The following is an 8,298-nucleotide window of genomic DNA, read 5'->3' on the forward strand; positions in this document are numbered from 1 at the left end:
TGTGTTCCTCCACATCGACTCAAGCTTTCTATGTTATGTAAGATTGAACAAGAAGTCATCCGGGGAGCAGTGGGAACCCGTTCTTATTTACAATGACGAGCTGCAGGAGGCGAGTCGATGAAAAACAAATAAAAAATAGAAACATCTTGAACCATCTTGTCAAAAAATTAAATCATAATACATATTTTACAGGCAGGGGGACATTTGGCATGACACCAGACACAAAATGATATTTAGGGGTCTTTATTTCTCAATGCACTGTGTGAGGGTAGTTGTATTAAACTCATTTGGAATCTTTAATTTGTGTTTGATTTAACAAAAAGTTTCATGTGTATTCAAAGTTACACTGTCAACACAAAATCTCATTTCAAAACGCTTCACAAATCTTGGTCACTACCCGATGAAGTGCTTGTGTATATAAATGAAACTAAACAGTGATGGACATTCTCAAAGGCTACCTTGTAGTTTATATTGGCTGAAGTGAAGATGGCGTGACGATGTAGTCGCATTCATCGCACGTTTCTCATCTTTTTGTAACTCGCCGTGCACGGTGTGCATGATCAGGCCTTTCTAACATGACTTGCACTAGTTCTCTGATAAAAGAAAATAGAAGACGAAGGTCTCAAAAACATCTCCATTTGAGAACATAATTTGTTGCCAATGACATTTTTTTTTCCCAGGAATTTCAACCTTTTTTTCTTTATACTTCATGTCATACTGGACTTTCTTTACAGTGGTTATAAAAAAACAATACAGCAGTCCATGTCTATGAGATAGAGTTTACATTTACAATTGGCTGCTTTATGGTGTTTTGCTGGCATCACTCTTTTCTTCACAGTACATTACGTCTTCACTCCCCCTGGCGTTTCCGAAAGTAACGCAACAAACAACGCGTGGAGCGCGAGGGTCTTTCTGCGTGCTCGGAGCTCGCGCTACAGTGCAAACAAAGCTTTACTCGATGTGCCCTGGGCACAAGCAAAACCCACGGCGGGCCTGGTGTCCTCTGCCTGAAATCAAAGTGAAACCCCTTCAGGATATCATTTGTTCTCAGTCACATGAAGGCTGCAGTTGAACAAGTTGAAGCATTAATAACTTTGTTTCCATCAGCATTCCCGGCGGGCGAATTTTCACGCTGCGTAACTAGCGGGAATCTGATCGCGGGATTGCTGGTGTACATTTGCGGCGTGAAGACATTTTCAACAATGTCCAGATGTCAGCAGTGACAGGAGGAGAATCCCAACACTGATATGCTTTTTTTTAATGGGGCCCATTGACTTTGTATGTGAGCAAAGCATAAGTCCAGAAACCCACCACCACCTGAACATTTGCTAAATGTAGGGGACCAGACCTGCTGGGTAAAAATAAATATGCTTGGAGCGTTTAATCAAAAGTGAAGTTGAAGAGGGGATTTAAAAGATTTGTGTGATTCAGGTAGCCTGAGCTCCTTCCACGGTCCAAGAGGAGCACAAAGAGAATCAGTGGGAAGTATCGCCAAGACGAGATGAGTTTTGTCAACCTGCAAATGTAAATTATGCTAAAACCAGAAGGGAAATTCTGCCAATGGATGATATGTTTTATAGACTATAGGTGAGCAGAACCCACAGCGTTCTGGTTGGTGAGTTTTGACCTGATTTGTTCACCTATTAGACTGAAATTTTAGAACCCTTCGGTACAATGCCCCAAACACAACGGATATGAAAGCCCTATTGTAAACAGCATTCCCACAGAGCCTGGAATACACCTGGACTGCCCTAGACCTTGGACCTGTCTGACTCCAGGTGACGGGCATCCTGAAGAGGCTACCTGAGGACGGATGGAGAGCATCATTGGTTTTTAGGACATGAATGAACAGTGACAAACCAACAGGAAGTCTCAGAACCTGATTATGTTATCAAGGTTATCTGGGCTTGACTACCAATGTCTTATTCTGACCTGTACTTCTAAGTGGGAGCGCAGAGTTAATCAGGTTCTATTAAAAAAGATGCTGTCTACTTGAATTATGGAAGGTATGGATCCAGGTGGAATTAGGCTCTTGACCCACACTAGAGATGGTTGCATTCTTCATTTTCTCTCATGCAAGTCTCCCAACTTCATCAAATAGCAATACAGAAACACAAGAGCACGTTTAGATGCCGTGTGCTGCTCGGGGAGTCCAGCTATACATTTTCTATCCAAGGCCGGGTCGTTGGACCGGCCGACCTCACGGGGTATTCCAGACATCCGCAATCCCTTCCCTCAGCAATGTTTGCCAACTATTCTTGCGGGACCCTGAAGGCCAAACCAGATATATTGTACAATCCCTCCATCATGCTAATCACAGATTTAGAAAAATACTCTGTCAGAGCATGACTGTTCAGTTTGCTGCAGGAGTAGCTTGTGAGGGAGTTTTTGTGGATGTATTGATTTCAGCATGAAAATGGAATCCACTGTGAATGTTTGGACAAGAGCTGTCTTCCACAATGGATTTATTTTAAATCACTTTTTCAACCTAACGCTCAATATTGAACTTTACCAAAGAGGAATTATGTAATAAACTACAGTTAATCGCAGGAAAAATTAACACTGATTTGAAGCGAGCCCAACCCTAAATTGATATGACTGTTTGAGATCGACAATGTCCAACTTTGGTGCCTCAGCACAAACAACGGCAGCGAATAACGCGTGAGGTGTGCTTAAATAAAACATGACCAAACATGCTGGAGACGTTTGATTTAAGATTTGTTCTCAGTCTAACACCATAAAGAAGCTAGACAAGCCACTGCACACTAATCTGTGAAACCCTCCCCTGCAGCCATGTTCTGGTCGTTTGAGTGTGTGTGTGTGTGTGTGTGTGTGTGTGTGTGTGTGTGTGTGTGTGTGTGTGTGTGTGTGTGTGTGTGTGTGTCTGTTTAATTTCAACAATCACTTAATAAATAAACTAACATCCAAGTTACAAACTGTAACACACAGGTACGTGTAAGTGTGTGCTCCTGAGTGTGACTGTTGGAGAGACCCCCGGAAGCTTTTGGCACAAATGTGAGGCCCTCGCTCTCTCTCTCTCTCACGTTTTTTGAAGAATTAACTAAATATTCAGTGTAAGCTCTACCCTTGCCACGGGCTGGACCCACAAAACACACACACACACACACACACACACACACAGAGCTCTAGACAAACAGTTGTGACTGTGATAGAAATATTGGATAAATCTCAGTCGACAACTCCTCCCTTAATTCTCCCCTCTGTTTTCTCTCTTCATCCAGCTCATTCTGTTTTTCTTGCTCTCTCTCTCTTTAGCTCTCTTTCTTGATACCTCTCGGGAGCTTTTTGTGTCTTGCTCAAGGACACTGCAGCAACGGAAGCTGCCACATGCATCGTTGTTGTCGGGATGAGTCGAGAAAATGTAGAGTTCAAGGGAAGCGGTACACATTTGAAGACCTTTTTGAGACATTTGAGAAGACATGTTAAACGAGACATGCTTAGCTAAGTCTGAAGCATATATATGCGACCTGTCAATCACATGTAGCCCCGCCCTAAAGCATCCTGGTTTATGGTCTGTTTGACTTTAAATGGACCGACATTTACAAAATGAACATCATGTTGTATTGAAGAATACTTGAAACTAGAGATTGAGACATAAACTCATGTTAACAATGTTTACTGAAGGGATACATGAACAGAGAAGGAGAGTCATTTTCTCATAGACCTCTATACAACCAAAGGAGTCGCCCCCTGATTGTATATAAGTCAGTAGAGAGATTGCAGGTTTTAAGACACTTTAGCATTGGCTTCCCTTTTCAGAACTGCAGATTGTCACCTAGTCTGAAGTCCAATGTAAAGTAAGAAGATATTTTACTTTAAAACTTCCAAGGAGAATTTCCCCTCTTGATCTTCAGACTAGGTAAATCGTGTTGAAGTGATAATCCCCTTGTCCTTGGTTTTTTACCCGATTACAGCCAAAGCTCATTCGTCTGTGAAAAGTGCAGACCTGAGGATCATCCGCAAACTAATCCAGGTCTTAATCTAGCGGATGTTTTACTGTTCATGATTAGGCCGCCTGTCAGATTACAGTATGTTGAAAGAAACACGATCCGATACAACACAACACATGATACCTTCACACTGCAACATTACAAATTAAAGATGGAACATGAAAACACATGAATTCAGAGGAATGCAAGCAGAAATTATAGAATATCTATTAACATTTCGCTTTGACAAAACAAATGAATAGATAATTAAAAATGACTTCTCATATGATATGTTGCAGTAAAGTGCTCTCCCATTCATATTCAGACCGTTAAGCCCTCACAGCCTCTCACACTCAACCACTTAGCAGCTGACGTCAGTAAGTCCCTGAGGGTTCAGGGTTTAGGGGGGACGTTGGGATTGGGCCAGTAAGTGTGAATGGCATCCTTCCTCCCCTGTTTAAAGGAAAGGATGCAGCACATGAATCATGGATGGACCTCACACCTGCTGCCCCACCGAGGGGGTCCAGGCACACATAGACCTGTCTGGAAACCCACTGGATATATCATTCAGAGAAATGTCTCAAGGCATTTACACTTCAGCAAGCAACTAACTGTAGGTCCGTTCGTGTTGATACATGCATACATATACAGGTGTAAATGCAGGTTCTCCTTCATGTGTTCGAACATCTGTGGCCGTGTGTTTGCATTTGTGCAATCATCTGTATGTGTGTGTTCAAAGTGTATGAAATAAGTATTAAACCTGTGGGTACAGAGGGGGTGGACATGGCTTTAAGAGAACATTAACAGCTGGTTGACATTACTAATGACACTTTTCAAACAGCAGTGCTGATCTTAAACAGAGGATCCCGGGTCGGATAGAAAATAACACATTAAAAAAGGGCCTTCATGTGACTTCTTTTGTTGTTGTTTTGTTGGCAAAAAGTGATTGATACATGGTGCTTACTAGATGATGGTATATGGAATTACGCTTAAAGATATTGTTGTGAGAATTGATAAGGCAAACAGATTTGTTAAGATTTGTTTTGTAAAATGAGTGGTTTAAAAAAAAAAAAATGGAAATCAGCAGCAGGTAAACCTACAAATGAAAAACGGGGATTAATACAATATAAGAAGTTGTAAGTAGTCATAACATTACAATGGGTATTAACATATGGAATTACTCATGGTTGGCAGGAGAAAAATGGAGCTTGAAAACAATGTTTCCAGCCAACATGCCAGACCAAAGTTAACAAAAGGCAGCTGTAGTTAAAAAGGTTGGCATGCTAGTTGATCCTACAGATACTATACCTGTAACACCAAACACTTCCAGCCGCGAGCTAGTGATCAAAACCGACTTATTAAAATCAGCATTAGCGCCTCCTTTTCGCTCATGTGTTTGGAGTTAATTAGGTGCAAAGTCAGTCAGTGTTTTTCCAGCTGCTCTCCTTTACTGGAAGGTGTATAAAATCTTAGTCTCAAGGTTTAACAATGTCAATATCAATACTGTATTCGTAAGGCTGGTGCCAATCCAGCAGATTGCAACTTGACCTTTTGTCAACTAGACCAGTAATTCTCAAACTTTTTTCAGTGACGTGCCCCCTGTAAAATATTGTGTCAGCCCACTAACCAGAGCAAAGCATTTTTGTTTGAGGAAAAAAATAAAAACATTACTGTCTGATAGATATCAGACACAGAATATATAAAATTGAGTTTATGAACTTATATTTGATTCTGATTGAATATTTATGAAATAACTAGTTTCAAAGGATTTTGTAATCGGTGTTAATTCAAAATGTATTAAAACTAAATCTTACATACCCCCTGGAGTGTCTTCACATGCCCCCATTTGAGAACCACTGCACTAGACAAAGCAGACACACACCTCTAAGTACTAGTCAGTAAATGGACTGTTCTGAGTGCTTCGCCATACAAACAAAAACAATAATATCACTGGCTGTAAATTTTAAATCGCATTTTCCACAAAGCAACTACCCCCTTTGCATCGTTCTGGTTATTCCCCGCATAAATAATCCAAATTCCCTGTTTTTTATCCAAATTGATTGTAACTCAGCCTGCGCTGAACTGCGTCAGCTGCCTCTGGAATAAAAACTACCCTGATGACAACAATAACGAGGGACAGGTGAAACTAATCAGGGTGAGAGCAGGCAATCAAAACTGGCGGGAAAACAAACCTGCACACTTCAACACCCCACACCAGTTCTCAGTGTATTGACATTAGAGAAGCAGACTGGCCTTGCACGCTCCAGTCTTGTGAGAAAATATGAGGACATGATTCTCCTCCTCTTAGACAAGTGAGAGCCAATTAAATGTTGGATGTTCATGACGGGAAATCGTGTATTAAAGAGACGAACTTCTGGCTGTTTGGGGTGTTGTTTTGGTCGGTCAACCTGCCTGTTGAGCTTAGCTTCCATCTCCCTCTCCCCATTACCCATTTGGTCCACCTCCCTTTCATCCATCTCAACCCCGTCCAGTCAGCTATCTGTATTCATGTATTCTCAGCTCTTGCGGTGCCAGGTCTGCTGTCTGTTTGATCTCCTCTGTCGCACCCCCTGGTTCCCTGAGCTCCCACCTTTGTTGTCGGCCCTCCCCGAACTTGGGATACAAAAACCTCACCCCACGGGTGTCGGCATGCCGGACAACATGTTGGATCTATTATTCAAACGTCTCTACAAAAGGGGAACAACTGTATAAATGATGAGCTTGTTCATGACGGAAAGGTGGAAACCAATTGAAGAAAAGTAAAGCTTTTTTAAAGCATTATCTCTACTGACCAGCAGGGGGAGACTCCTATGATTGTATAGAAGTCTATGATAAACTGATATATTCTTTCAGTAGACATTGTAAACATGAGTTTATGGTCTTCATCACTAGTTTAAAGACCATAAAGCAGCTTATGCTTCAAGGAAGAGCTTATTGTGATTGATAGGTGTAGTGGAAATTAAGTTTTCTCGTGAGATTCAACAGTACTTTGAGCAAGTTTGTCTTTGAAAAATTTAATTCCAGATAAGATATAAAAGAATATAACAAGGTTACATGTCAATCGCACATGAGCTATAATACAGGCAGGAGTCTCGGTACATTCAGCTAAATGGTTCAGAACGTTCTTCCTCCTCCAGTGAAGAGATAAATCCTAGTTATAATCTTCTGCTTTTGTAGCGTTAATTTAACTTTGATCATTGTGGGGGCTGAAATGTGTGACGTGTGTTTCTATTGTTTAGTACACCTCTTTTATACTGAACATAAACAACTCTCTGTAGGAGGCAATACAGACCTAATTCATGCTGTGCATAATTGACCTTGTGTCTGTCTTGTGTGCTTTGGCACTCACCACTGAAATATATCTGGGCTTTCTACAGCGGAAACATACTTTTTTCTTTCCATTTAAATGAAGCAAAGTCTGTGTTCCTCTTTTTCTCCACCTGTCCTGAGACTTCACACATGAATTCTGAACACCACGGGGTTCTTGCTTGGGAGGCCTCACGGGCACCTGCTGTTCAGAGCATCGAGTGCAATAGCTTTCATGTTTAATCACTGTGATGGCACATCAGACTGCATCAGACTGCAAACACTTAAACAGTCATCTTCACTGAGCACTGCTCCCTAGCAGTCGTTTCTTTCTTTTATTTTATTTTTTAAAGGTGACAGGATTTTGCTCCTGTGCTCCTGTGGGCAGCAGATCTTTCCGTAACAACCAATAGTCCTTGAGCAAGACATTAAACCGCTGCCTGATCGTTCACGACAAGGCTGTCTGCACAACAACATCAGTGCAAACTAACCACCGCAGCCCGAACACTTTGTTGAGATGGTACTCCACATAACCATCATCGGGTGCTCCGACCTTACCTCATGCGACGGCCCCATCTGTCAACCTGTTTCCTTTGTGTTGCAGGCAGCCCGGCTTCCCCGGGGTTGGCCGCCAACATCTTGGCTCGAGATTGGACGGTGGAGTCAAACAGTGAAGGTGTTCAGCACCACACCGAGGTCAAAGAGTGACTTGATGAGAGAGTCAGTGACCCAAGTCGCACCACAGTGAACCCTCACAAACACGTCAAGGACGACAGCCGGGTGACATATTAAAAAAGGCTGAATGAATACATGAATGCAGATTTTTTTTAAATTCGTTTTTTTATTTACTTATTTTTGACATAAAACGTCATTAATAAATACATGGCGAAATGCCTTTAGTTACATGGACATGTTTAACTCAGTGTTAACAGGTTACGCACGCACGACTCGACAATTTTTGGCGTTTCACGAAAAGCCTCTGTGAGATCTCCTTGTCTGCTGTTCCGAGTCTCAAAACAAACACATCTGCACTTATTCTGTT

The sequence above is a fragment of the Clinocottus analis genome, unplaced genomic scaffold (assembly GCF_023055335.1).
Source record: "Clinocottus analis isolate CAN_PGR_092001 unplaced genomic scaffold, fCliAna1.0.p SCAF_2, whole genome shotgun sequence".
Lineage (NCBI taxonomy): Eukaryota > Metazoa > Chordata > Actinopteri > Perciformes > Cottidae > Clinocottus > Clinocottus analis.